The following is a 15,250-nucleotide window of genomic DNA, read 5'->3' on the forward strand; positions in this document are numbered from 1 at the left end:
ACTCGATATGTACTGTTTTTTCTTTGATTGGTTCTGATATTAAACCTCTAAAGCTGTATTTAACTATTCTTGATCTTTGACCTTGACATCTGACCTTGAAGTTATCAAAATAAATTGTAACCAAACATTTTTAAAAACCCCGAGTCATAAGTTTCGAAATGGTGTACGTTGCTTGCTTTCTTCATTCAATTATCACGTCCTGCTCCCGATTCTGGTGTTGTCAAGGATGTTTGCTATCGGGAACACTAACAGCTTGACCTCAACCTACAAAATCCTGTGATTTATGTCAAAGGAGAAACCGTGTAGTATGTAAATCTGTTACATGTATATATGTTGGTTGAGAATGAGGTATTATTTGATGTCATACACCCTAGAACTACAAACACGAATATAGAAGAAATGTTTTTATTATTATTATTTCATTTTTTTTAATTGTATCTTTACTCAGGAGTAGGACTGATTACAGGTATGATAGCGCCAAGATATATTATAGATATCGAAAAGTGAAGCGATTGAAAGGGTCCTCAGTTATAAAGGAACAGACAGTCTCAGAGAGGAAGACATCGTTCTGGTTATACTCAACCTGAAAAACAACAACAAAAAAACACCTTATTAAAAAGTTAATAAAACACTTGTTTTTCAGATTTATTTCCGTGTTTATATCCTATTAAGGTTCAAGTACGCTGTCTTGGACACATACAATCACGTGCGCACGCACGCACACACACACACTGGGCTGCCTTAAGTTCAGCCAGTGAACGCTTCGCTAATGTTCGCGAACTATTTGATTGGTTCCCGAAAGGACCATTTGGTTTAATATGAAGCGCATAAACTAGTCTAGCGGACTTTTTCTGCTTGGTCTGGCTGAACGCATGTTTTTTTTCTCCGCTAACGTCACATCCCACGCTGACAGGTTTGTAGGTCAGGACGAGCTTCATAGATGTTAGCGTCCACATGACGTCACAACCCACGCTTATAAAACAAAGAGAGACGCTGCCCCCATTCCCACATTTACCTCACCCCCAACAGCTGCAAAACCCATTAAGCCTGGGGTTTTTTTCAAATTCAAATTTGTCAAATGAAAATAACACCCGGAAAACTAATGACGTCAGACTAACTTGACGGTTCAATGGTCTACAGTTAGATTGTAGCCAGGTATTCTTTTCAAGAAATACCAAATACACGGTTAGTTCCATAGAAAAACGATTCAGTTTACAATGGACATAATCATATGGGGTTTTTAGATTTGCGGGTGTTATTGTCTATTTGATGCCCGGAAATGTTTCATTTTTAAAATCAGGCTAACGACTTCGGTCAAAAATTACATTTGCAGGATCAAATAGACAACAACACCCGGTTTGGTAGTATACACCCTATAAATGGATGAAACACATAGAAGATATATTCAATCACCTAGGCATAACTGATATACGACTGTCAATGAATTTCTCTTCAATAAATCAGCTTCTTAACCGTGTTAAATTAAGAAAATATTATCAGTATCTACAACAATGGGATAGTGATATATCGTCATCATCAAGAGTTAAAACATACGCTACATTTAAAGATACTCTTAATTTGGAAAAACTATTTTATTTTACTACCAAAAAAATCCTGGACAACTTTACTAAAATTGAGAACATCCAACCATTACCTACCAATTGAAGCAGGGCGCTGGAACAACGCTCCATTAGAATATAGAACATGCACATTATGTAATAACGATATCAGAGACGAATTTCACTAGTTATTCGCATGCGGTTTTTTTTTCTTTTCGCAGGCTCTCGTAAATCATTGTTAAAGCCACATTATTACATTAAACCCAGTATAATGAAATTTAAGCAGTTAATGACGAATAACAAATTAAGTATCCTCATGAATTTATGTAAATTAATAACAGAAATCACTGACAAATATCGTAAGCCCTACAATAACTGTAACCTATACCCAAATACCCGTGTGTGTGTGTGTGTGTGTGTGTGTGTGTATGTGTGTGTATGTGTGTGTGTGTGTGTGATTCATTATTATCACTAATTATTTATGTATGTTTCTATAAGTGTGCGGAGGTATGTCTGTATATTTGTTTTATCACGCACATATGTATCAGTAACACTTGTATTAATTGCTTGCTACATCGTGTGTTCAGTATACTGAACAACAAAAGAAATATTTTATATATATATATAATATATATATATATATATATATATATATATATATATATATATATGTGTGTGTGTGTGTGTGTGAAAATGAATTTGGAAAACACTGTCAAAATCGGCTTAACATGTCTACATGACATTAAACAATTTACTACTGAAGTAAACTAATTTAATTAAGAAAACAAATAAATCGCGTTTCTTTCTTGTTTTGCTTAGTATAGCATATTGTCATTATATTATTCTACAATATCTTATTATCTCCTGTAAAGCCCGTCTCGTCACTATAAACTATTGTTATTGTGTGTTCCTCATATGCCGTTGTGCAACTGCCTGAGCGTAATAAAGTTCTGTTCTGTTCTGCTACCAAAAACATTAACCCAGTTTACCTCGACGCCACGCCATGATGCCCTCCCCCTCCCCCACCCCCCCCCCATCCCCCCCCACCCCCCGTTTAGAGGTCAGCCAATTAGAAGCGGTCATTTCCAAAGATACCTAGCCAACTGAGATATAATATTTTTCCCATTATCAAAAATATAATAATTATTATCCGTGGAACAGTGGCTTTTCGATACACTTCTAAGTTGGAATTCGTGCGGGGTGCCTACCCACCCAACACTCCGACCCACCTCTTCGATCCGTCTCTGTTTCTTTACCTCTTAAATGTCTTCTCGCATTCTGATTTAAATTATTATTGAGCAGCATATTTGGCCTTTTCTACAGTCACTTTTTAATATTTGTCGCATGTACGAAAGGCAGGGTGCTACTGTACAATATCCCGAGTAAGCTTGACAACCTGGAAAACAAAACAAAAGACCAAAACAATAAACACACCCAACACAAACACAAACGCACACACACACACACAATAAAGCACCAACCAGTGAAGCGGGATATTATGCAATCCAATTGTGAGTATGAACTAAATGGACCTACATTTAATACCTATTAATTTTGATACTTCCTGTCTTTAAATATAGATAGATATAAACCCAAACCAACAGATTTCATATATAATACATCATCTGAAATTCAAGAAACTTAGTTACTTCAATTTGAAATAAATTACTCTGCTCTGAATGTATTATGTCTCGTCAGTCTGTAATGGTACAGCAATGGACTATCATTCTCAATTCACTAGCTTGATGGTCGGACACCAGTTCATTTGAATTTGTTGGCTTGCTTCAGCTGACATACCATATTTGTTTTGTGTGGCTTAAAGGGACATTCCTGAGTTTGCTGCAATGTTTAAGATGTTATGGACTAAGAGACCTTTTAACGATTGTAATTACATATCAAATATATTTGTTCTGGATAAAATATTAGCGGCTGTATATTAAACGTGTTTCTGATCGTTTTAATATTTGTACTAGGTTAAATTTCATTTTATTTACTAAAATAAATTTTTTCGTACGTACGAAATTATTTGAAGACAAAATCCAGTTTGGGCTTCTTACAAATATTAAGACGACCAGAAACACATTGAATATACAGACACTAGTATTCTAAACAAGCAAATATATTTAATATGTATGTTTAATCGTAGAAATATTTTATTAGTCGGAAACATCTTACAATGTAGCAAACTCAGTAATGCCCCTTTACGACCGACTCTTGTAGTGAAAACCAAGTCACAGTCCTCACAATCAAACTGCTTAGTGCCATGGACCGGTTTCGTGAGACGCTATATCGGCTATCTCTTCTCGTAAAAGTTGTTCCACACTTCTCATAGTGGACTAAACTCAGCGTGTCAGTAAATGGTTGCACAAAAGCAACAGAATCTTCGTCAAACGGACGAATGTGAATAGCAATGTCCCTTTTCCATAGTCTGACCACATCGTAGACATTACCTCTAAACTTAACTTACTTCTCGTTTCGACATTGATTCCAGTTGCTGAACAGGCCATATCACGAACGAAATGAATGTAGTATATCTAGGATAGCCTAAGTAGTTCAGGACCACAGCAGATTGGGACCGAGATACCGACATAGGGCCGTTTAAAATAGGCCATGGTCATGGGCGGGTACGCACCTGCCCAAGTATGTCAACCTATAACTCGCACCGATGTCAAAAGATAGGACACGCATCTGCCCAGGTCTGTCACGGCAAAGCTATGACTCACATGGTCCAAGTAAATGAAAAGTAGGCTATGACACCATAGAGGCCTCCTTACCACTCTCAGCTTCTGAACTATCGAACTAATATATGTTTACACTACCAGTATTAGAATATACATCTGAGATTTGGGACGGATGTTCTGTACAAGATGCGGAAAATCTGGAACAAAAAGTCAGCTTAAGGTAGCATGAATAATAGCAAGACTAGTAATGTCATTGTTCGCATCAAGAAACGCGTTGTACTTAGACAAAGGGTTAGCTATGCTCTCTGAATGCCAAAAGGTAAAACATTATTTATTGTGTTTAACATAATACAAGGTATAATTACAGATATGTAGTATCCTCTGTGCTACACAATCCACTATGGTGTAAGAACTCATATGATATACCCGTTTCATTTAACAAAACCTATTTATTAAATTTGATTTATTTTACATTAAGCAGTTGACTTGCCGTTAGAAATCAATATTGTAAGCAAATCTAATCTTTAGGATAACCACGACTGCCCACCAGACCCCAAAAAATAAAAATAAAAATGAAAAACAAGTAAAAAAAAAACAAAGAAGAAAATAAAAATAACACACACACATCAAATGCAGCGGTATGGACTACCCTGTCTGCACGATGTTGCTATTAATAAAAATATGTAAAGGATTTCCTATGTAATTTTCCCCTGCGCGTGCTGTAACCTCACCATGGTGCAGGGGTGTAACATTCTCTTTGAGAATGGCCAATAACGCACAAATCCCCCCTCTTTTTTTTTAGATATAATTGAAATTTTGAGTAAAAGTCAGTATCTATCTGTGATATTTGTATGTTTGCACAGTTCTTTACACTGTTTTTATATTGATGTTGATCATCACTTTATTTGTTTGCATTACCATAGTTTGACACCCAATAGCCGATGTATTTTTCATGCTGGGGAGTCGTTAAACATTCATTCATTCATTCATTCATTCCTATGTAATTTTATATGTCATCCAACAGCCAACATCCAACAACCAATGATTAATAAACCAATATGCTCTAGTGGTGTCGTTAAACAAAACAAATTTTATTCACATAATGTACATTGTCTAGCTTATATAATAGCTGTAGGGTAGTGCTTATCAAGGCCCCAGCCATATAGTATCATATTTTTTGCTGGGGTTTACAAACTTTATACATGTTTTCATGTAATCGCAGTCATATAATGTTTGAGAATGTCATGTAATCGCAGTCGTAGTTGATTACAATGTTTGAGGATGTCATGTAATCGCAGTCGTAGTTGATTACAATGTTTGAGAATGCCATGTAATCGCAGTCGTAGTTGATTACAATGTTTGAGAATGCCATGTAATCGCAGTCGTAGTTGATTACAATGTTTGAGAATGCCATGTAATCGCAGTCGTAGTTGATTACAATGTTTGAGAATGCCATGTAATCGCAGTCGTAGTTGATTACAATGTTTGAGAATGACATGTAATCGCAGTCGTAGTTGATTACAATGTTTGAGAATGCCATGTAATCGCAGTCGTAGTTGATTACAATGTTTGAGAATGTCATGTAATCGCAGTCGTAGTTGATTTGAGAATGTCATGTAATCGCAGTCGTAGTTGATTACAATGTTTGAGAATGACATGTAATCGCAGTCGTAGTTGATTACAATGTTTGAGAATGACATGTAATCGCAGTCGTAGTTGATTACAATGTTTGAGAATGTCATGTAATCGCAGTCGTAGTTGATTTGAGAATGACATGTAATCGCAGTCGTAGTTGATTACAATGTTTGAGAATGACATGTAATCGCAGTCGTAGTTGATTACAATGTTTGAGAATGACATGTAATCGCAGTCGTAGTTGATTACAATGTTTGAGAATGACATGTAATCGCAGTCGTAGTTGATTACAATGTTTGAGAATGTCATGTAATCGCAGTCGTAGTTGATTACAATGTTTGAGAATGACATGTAATCGCAGTCGTAGTTGATTACAATGTTTGAGAATGTCATGTAATCGCAGTCGTAGTTGATTACAATGTTTGAGAATGTCATGTAATCGCAGTCGTAGTTGATTACAATGTTTGAGAATGCCATGTAATCGCAGTCGTAGTTGATTACAATGTTTGAGAATGTCATGTAATCGCAAACGTAATCGATTGCATTGCTAATGTAATCATAATCAAAGATTACTTTCATGATTACTCATAATTTACCAAACCCTTAGCATTTACTGCAGCACTGGTCAGTCAGTGTTGACAATAGAACTGATATCATGTTGTCTTCTACTCTAGTAGTAGAACTGTCCGTATATACTGATTAACCCAATTAAAATAAAGCACCAGCATCACATTTTCTAAGACACGCATAATACAATATGAACTTTTAAATATTTTAGCATTTTAAATGTTTGGAGTGTTTCTTGAGCTGTTTGACCAGATGCTGTACTTTCTAACCACAATTACTCCCTCCCCTCCTTAAAAAAAAGACAACCCCACAAAAGACCCCAACAAAGAAGAACAACAAAAAACAAACAACAATCATTAAAGAGACATTCTTGAGTTTGCTGCATTGCAAGATGTTTCCGACTAGCAAAATATTTCTACGATTAAACTTACATATTAAATATATTTCTTGGTTAGAATATCAGTGTCTGTATATTTAATGTGTTTTTGGTCGTCTTAATATGTGTAAGAAGCCCAACCTGGATTTTGTCTTCAAATAATTTCGTACATACGACAAAAAATAAATAAATTAGGAAATAAAATGAAATTTAACCTAGTACAGATATTAGAATGATCAGAAACACGATTAATATATATAGCCACTACCATGTTATGCAGAAAAATATATATGATATGTAATTACAATCGTTAAAAAGTATCTGTTAGTCGATAACATCTTTAAAATATCAGCAAACTCAGGAATGTCCCCATAAAGCCGCACACCCTAGTTCCATCCAGCGAAAATAAATTATAATTTGGTTAATCTACAAACCTGTAACACACTTAGATCACGTTGTTATCAAATGGAGTGAAACAGCAGGTTTTATATCGATAAATACCATGGGAATCCCCATGTCCCAATAGCTTGAAATAATTTTGAAAGTTAGTATTCTGATGTCACCGGTAGAAGCACAACAATGCCTATGTCACGACAAATTTCACAGACTTGGGGTGCGTTCGTTTCACCTTTCCTGGACATGTTCCAACTGTTCTGTCCTGGTTGTATCCCCTCTCCAGATATCGTAAGACTTAGCAAAATTATTGGTTTTAAGGGTTTGTAACGTTTTGTATTGAGACACTTACTTGTTTGAACTTTATTGTTACTGAAAATGTTCACGAACTGTGAAGAAAAATCTCACAAATGAACAACAACAAATCGAATGTTGATTGCGCGAACCGTGCACGAGAAAACAAACCGAACCAAAACGATAACGGTCACGTGATATACCAACGTCTGTGACATTAAAAATAGATTGGACCTCGCTTGCTTAACGTTTTTTTCTCGACAACACGTTTTGTGAAAAAATGCAAAAAATGCTTTTCGTGGTTTTACAAACATCAGGATTACCAAAAAGCACTTGGAAAATGGAAATGTGTATTCTAAATAATAAAATGTAAGTAAAGTGCAATTTTATTTGTGAAAAATGGGGTTTAATAGCGAAAAACAACGCCGTAATGGTTAACAAATAAACGTAACTAGGGTGTGTCCCTTTAATACTTGTCTTTCAATATCGACGTTTGCACATCTAACTTTGAAAGTAAGAGAGGATGGCAAACACTGGTTGCTTCTTCAATCGGGCCATGGCGGTTACAGAAATCTGAAGGTTTAACATATTTTATGAGGGACTAATGGCTATTTCCCCGATAAAACGCACGGCTGAAATAAAATATCTCATTCAGTACCATATTAATATTGTACATATTACACACCTAGTTCAATGTTTAGATTAAATGCACTAATTTATTGTATTGAGAGTATGTACTAACAGATTGTGAAGCAATCACTCTAGGACTACCAACGCCAGTATTAAGAGACTTATACCATTAAAACAAAATACATACTATTTGAATGTCTGATGCTCACACTTCCAAACGAGAGGAGGAGGTAGAAGAAGAAAACGAACATCAGCATGGCGGAAGGTCTTCAAGCAGAATGTGAGAGACAAGGTGAAGCTCAGTCACTATACAGCGTGTACCATCATTTTCGTTTTTACCAGCTGAAACGGACTGGAATGATGCATAATGAGGGTATCAAATTGCATACTCATTAAAGTTTCTCATCCTGTCATTTAAGTTCGTGCTTGTCATTAAGGTTCAGGCAGCTTTCCGCAATTCTCAGTCACTTGTTTTATACCATCTGATGCTAATGACACATGGAGCGGGACGTAGCTCAGAGGTACAGCGCCCGCCTGATGAGCGATCGATCTAGGATCGCTTCCCGTCGGTGGACCCATTGGGCTATTTCTTGTTCGAACCAGTGCTCCACAACTGGTGTAACAAAGCGGATAACCTGGATGCATTTCGTATTGCTAGGGCTAAGGCTAGCAGAGAGATCAGACAAAGTAAGAAAACATCTTGGAGAACTTTTGTCTCCAAGTTGAATTCACAAATATCAGTGAAATCTGTCTGGAATAGGATCCATAAAATCAAAGGTAAAGAAACCAGTAATACAGTTCATCATTGATCTGCCATGGATACGGATGTTACGTCTTACCGTGATATTGCCAATGCATTGGTTGATAATTCTTCTCATAATTCATCTTCTGCTTTCAGTACAGATGCTTTTACATCTGTCAGAACTAAAACTGAAAAGCAGTCCATTAATTTTTCATCCGAAAATGCTGAAGTATACAACAGGCATTTCTCTATGGAGGAATTGCAGGATGCTCTTCGTAGAGCCCAGGATACTTCAGTAAGACCGGATGAAATTCATTATCAGTTATTGAAACATTTACCTGAATCATCTTTGATGGTTCTTTTGAATATTTGTAATCACATCTGGATTTCTGGTGACTTTCCTTCTGATTGGAGGAAAGCAATTATTATTCCTTTTCCCAAACCTGGTAAGGATCCAACTAATCCTACTAGTTATCGCCCTATCGTTTTGACAAGTTGCATGTGTAAAACCATGGAACGAATTATCAATCGTAGACTCGTCTGGTATCTTAAATCCCACAAATTGCTTACTAACGTGCAATGTCGGTTCAGATCTAGACGTAGCACGATTGATCATCTTGTTAGATTTGAAACGTTTTGTAGGGAAGCTTTCATCCATAATCAGCACTTGGTTTCAGTGTTCCTGGGCCTTAGAGGTCAACTTCCTTTTTTATTTCTCAATTTTTAAAAGATAGATCTTTTAATGTTCGGGTGGGGTAGACTTTGTCTGACATTCACCCACAGGAGATGGGTGTGCCTCAAGGTAGTATCCTGTCTGAAACTTAATTTTTTGTGACAATTAACAGCATCACCCTGTGTTTAACACCTGGTGTGGATTGCTCGTTATATGTCGATGATTTTCAGATTTTCTATACATCGTCCAATATGAGTATCATTGAACGTAAGTTGCAGCTTTGTTTGAATATTCTTCATCAATCGGCAACTGACAGTGGCTTTCGATTCTCAAAGGCAAAATATGTTTGTATGCATTTCTGCCAGAAAAGAGGTTTCCACTTAGATACACAGTTGTTTTTGGACAAAAATCTAATTCCAGTTGTGAAGGAGACTAAATTTCTGGGTGTTATTTTTGACAGGAATTTATCTTTTGCGCCCCATCTTAAATATGTTAAAAAGGAAGGGCTTAAAGGCTCTCAATATTTTAAAAGTTATTGGTAATACGGAATGGGGAGCAGATCGAAAGGTTATGATCCGCCTGTGTCGATCTTTCGTGAAGACAAAACTTGATTACGGATGCATTGTGTATGTGTCGGCACGCAAGTCTTACTTGCAGATACTTTGTCTTGGTGCATTTAGAACATTTCCTGTAGAGAACTTGTACATTGAAGCACACGAATCTTGTTTGGTTGCTAGGCGTGTAAAGCTTTCTCTGCAGTATGCTACCAAGACTAGGTCATTACCGAAACATCCTACACATAATGTGGTGTTTGATAACATATATGAAGTTGTCTGATGTAAGGCCAAATGCTATTCGTACATTTGGTCTTCGCATTCAGCGTTTTTTGTCGCTTTCTAACATAGATTTAACAAAAACTTTGAAAACTCCTTCATATTGTGTTTCACCACCTTGGTGTATTACACAACCTAAAATTGTATTTGATCTTGCGCATCTGAAGAATGATCGCACAGATGCTGTTGTCTATAAGCAATTTTTCATGGAAATTCAAGACATGTACCGTGATTACATTCCTGTGTAAACAGACGGATCACGGGATGGAAATTCTGTGGCTTGTGCTATAATTTTAATTCATTATTATTATTATTATTATTATTATTATTATTATTAGAGTATTACAGGGGCAATATCACGCTGTTCATATATTGTAGATGTCTATGGAAAACGTACACAAAAGAATCCGCTAGATTGATATTTAATTGCCCCCCCCCCCCCCCCCCTGTACAGACCACGCACTGTTCGTACTTAGTATATATTCCATCTGTTCTATGTTGTTGGATAATATGGATCAATCACATACTTATTTACCGCCTATATACATTTTTGCTGTGTATATAGTCAGCCCTCGTTAGTGGAGCTATATACACGGCCACCGGATACATAGCCACTTCGTATATAAACACCGTCTAGTTCACAGTATTCTTTTAAAATGTAACAGTTCCTATCCTAAGCCAGCTGTAATAATTACCCATGGGGGCATGGCATATTTTGCATAATAATGAATTTGACAAAGTGAAAAATGATGGCGGTGTTTAGATTTTTCCGTGTACAACTAACGATAACTTTACCTGCTGTACATGCACAGGCTTAACTAGTCGGGACTGTCGCCGTTTAAAATGCTTCTGTTACTAAAATAAGTTAATGTACAAGCTTATTATCATCCAGCACATTAGTTTTTATTATTTTTAATAACTTATTTTTATTGTTTTTGTTTCGATTTAGGGCCTACCCTACTTCGCAGAGGACGGTCAAGCGTTCTCGTTACACGAGCTTGGCAAATCGTTTTGACACTGCGGTTATTCAGGGAATGCCCATCACGTGACTAAAACATAATAGTCACACCTCTTCGCTCCAAATAGCTGTTATTTTCCCCGGAATTATTGACCGTCGACATAATTCAATTAGTTTGACAAAATATCAATAATAAGTGGGTTATGGTAGCTATGTAGATCGTTAAATAAAGTACTTTTAGCAACAAATCAAATGTGTATATTTTCAGATAATACTTTGTTAGGTTATTAATTAGGTCAACCATCTGTGACTGAATGCCTTTAACACTCACTTGCTCACGTAACTCGGTTTATTATACGTCTACCAGTCTATTCGTGGTTGGACTGAAATACTTTGAAACAAATGAACATTTCAGATATAATTTTCTTCAAATATGTGCAGTTTAGAAACTAATTATCCATATAATGTTTGCATAGCAAAGACGTATATTTATACTTTTAAGTGTTCGTGTCCTCCTTATATTTACTATGATCTATTGTATCCCCTGAACATACAGTCATTTACAGTTATTTACAAGCACTTGGAATACATTTTAGATAGATTCGGCCACATGCTGGATGGAATGACAACACGTCTATTATATCAAACTTGGCAAGGAGACATACTAGAGAAATTGATCAATACACACAGTCTAGTATGTCTCAACGATGGCAGTACTACCTTTATACATGACTATCTGGGCACATCCGCCATCGACCTAACTATCACCTCTAACAATATAGGTGCAAACGCCCAATGGGAGGTGTTAGAAGCTCTCAATAGCGGCCACCTCCGTATTCTAACCAGCTATAAATGTAATACTACTTATACAAAAGAAGAAAAATGTATACATAAATGTACATTTAATAAAGCTAACTGGGCTGGCTTTACAAGCTACTGTAGCAAAATTAAGTTAGAAAATAGCCTAAACATTGACGACGCCACTAATAAACTTACTAATAAAATAATAGAAATAGCTGAAAAGAATATTCCTAAAACTAAACCCTTCAATAAAAATAGACCAGTTAACTGGTGGACGGACGAAATTAAATCCAAATGCGGCTTTAGGAACAGGATGCGTAAAATTTATAAAAAAAACAGGGAAACAAGACTATCACACTAAATATAAAATAGCCAAAAACGTAATAGGTAAGCTTATCATCAATGCTAAACAAGCCAGGTGGCATACATTTTGCGGCGAAAATCTATTAGAGAAATGTGCAAACAAATTCAGGCTATTCAAGGACAACGCGCTAATTCCACAGTCCTTCAAAAACCTAAAATAGCAACTACTAATAAACAAAAAACAGTAAACAGTAGCAACGAAAAGTTTCCTAAACAATTTTTTCAGAAACTTAAGAAAGATAACTCTCTGCCAACTAATGATACTAAAACAGCAAATCACCCAACTACTGATAACTTAGAATTTAATAAACCGATAACGATGTTAGAATTAAAAACAGCTCTTAAAGCTAAAAAAAAGTACTGCCACCGGGCCTGATCAAATAAGTTACACATTACTCAATCACATGCCGGACGTAGCCATAAAGGTAGTGTTATCGCTCTTTCACCGAATCTGGAGGGAGGGTCAAATGCCCACTGCGTGGACACATGCAGACTGCTTTAGTCTCCCTAAAGCGGGAAAAGACCATTCCCAGGGAGTTATAGACCGATAACACTCACATCCCATATGTGCAAAACCTTAGAAACTATTATCAATAAATGACTCAGTAATTACCTACTTGAAAATAACCTAATAACTAATGTACAGAACGGATTTAGAACTAAACATTCAACAATAGATCAAATAGTTTTTAGCAATATTCATAGATATTGAAAAAGCTTTTGATATGGTATGGCGTCAAGGTCTACTAAATAAATGACAGAGTAACGGTATTAAAGGTAATATGTTTAATTTTATCAACAATTTCATCCATAATAGATCAATCTCAGTTAGAGTGAACGGTCACTATTCAGATAGAACTGAAATAATTAATGGCATACCACAAGGTTCGGTCCTCTCACCAACCTTATTCAACATTTTTATTAATAACATAACTAAAGCACTTAATGCTAAAGGAAAAACAAAAACGACCACGCCATTAAACAAAGCACTATTTGCCAATGACTGCGCCATCTGGCGCACAGGCAACACAACCACTAATTTATTTCACCTAATGCAAGCTGATATGAATAGACTTAACAAATGGGCCCTGGATTTGGGCATTAAACTATCACAAACTAAAACTGTCTATATGCTTTTTAATAAAGTCAATAGATCAGATAATCACCAACTTAAATCAGGTGACAAAATAATTCCAAGAGTCAAAAAATTTTAATTTCTAGGTGTAACTTTTGACTCAAAACTAACCTTTAGTGACCATATCAATGACATAGGCAGGAACTCAAAAAATACTCTAAACTTGTTAAGAGCCATTTCAGGTACCAGTTGGGGAGCGCAAACAGAGGCAATGCTTATGGTTACAAAGCATGCATACTCTCCAGAATAGATCATGGAGTCCAAGCCTATAGTTGCGCTGCCCCCAAACTGTTACATAAATTAGATGTTATTCAAAACCAAGCTCTTAGAATTATAGCTAAATTTCCTTCAAATACCAGTGGACAAAGTCTAGAAGTTGAGTTTAATATTATGTCGCTCAAATACCGCCGCAATCTTCAACATCTTAACTATCATCTTAAAATCCATTCGCTAAAAATCGATCACCCAGTTAAGGAACTCACTCCAATCATAGCTAAACCAGGACTTATATTTAAAACCAATCAAAACCTCAATGATTCTTTCGCTACTAAAGCCAGTAAACTAGAAATAGAAGTAGGAATAGACAACACTCCAGTGGCACTATATCATATTAACCAGCCAATCGAGTGCCGCACACCATACTTAATAAAAAAAAGCAACAGATTCAACTCAGTTTCCACCCTTTAAGAAAATCCTGTGAAGCAATCACTCAAGGACTACCAACACCAGTATTAAGAGACTTATACCATTAAAACAAAATACATACTCGCTGTATACCAGGTGCTCACACTTCCAAACGAAAGGAGGAGGCAGCAGAAGAAAACGAACATCAGCATGGCGGCAGGTCTTCAAGCAGAAAGTGAGAGACAAGGCGAAGCTCAGTCACTATATAGCGTTTTCCGTCATTTTGTTTTTACCATCTGGTGTTCGTGCTTCATCTCCAGCTGAAATGGACTGGAATGATGCATAATGAGGGTATCAAATTGCATACTCATTAAAGTGGAGTAGTTTTTTCTTTCCTCTTATCCTGTCATTTATGTTCGTGCTTGTCGTTACGGTTCAGGCAGCTTTCCGCAATTCTCAGTCACTTGTTTTATATCATCTGATGCTAATGACACATGGGGCGGGACATAGCTCAGTGTATAGCGCCTGCCTGATGAGCGATCGATCTAGGATCGCTTCCCGTCGATGGACCCATTAGGCTATTTCTCGTGCGAGCCAGTGCTCCACAACTGGTGTAACAAAGGCCGTGGTATGTACTATCCTGTTTGTTGGATGGTGGATATAGAAGACCCCTTGCTGCTAATCGAAAAGAGTAGCCCATAAAGTGGCGACGGCGGGTTTCCTCTCTCAATATCTGTGTGGTCCTTAACCCATATGTCCAACGCCATATAACCATAAATAAAATGTGTTTAGTGAGTCATTAAATAAAACATTTTCTTCCTTTGTGACACATCGTCAGCAATGGATGATTTCCAAGGACTCATGGGAGCTGAAAACTTTCAAAGAGTTTACTCATGATTCTCATGGGGTGGTTAATAGCCGATCTTTATTTTTATGAGTTTCCCCGGATGTTGTGCACATTCGTTTAGAATGAACGAATGCATGAA

The 15,250-nt window shown here is 36.5% G+C and overlaps 1 long non-coding RNA gene across 1 annotated transcript; it reads right to left on the reverse strand.

The window, feature by feature from the left end:
* Nucleotides 1–391: 391 nt before the first annotated feature.
* Nucleotides 392–14,560, reverse strand: LOC121380176. The gene is made up of 3 exons (XR_005958889.1): nucleotides 14,407–14,560; nucleotides 2,816–2,955; nucleotides 392–583 (listed from the first exon to the last, which is right to left on the reverse strand). It is a non-coding gene; the product is annotated as an uncharacterized LOC121380176 (long non-coding RNA).
* Nucleotides 14,561–15,250: the final 690 nt, after the last annotated feature.

The sequence above is a fragment of the Gigantopelta aegis genome, chromosome 8 (assembly GCF_016097555.1).
Source record: "Gigantopelta aegis isolate Gae_Host chromosome 8, Gae_host_genome, whole genome shotgun sequence".
In the NCBI taxonomy this organism is placed as follows: domain Eukaryota; kingdom Metazoa; phylum Mollusca; class Gastropoda; order Neomphalida; family Peltospiridae; genus Gigantopelta; species Gigantopelta aegis.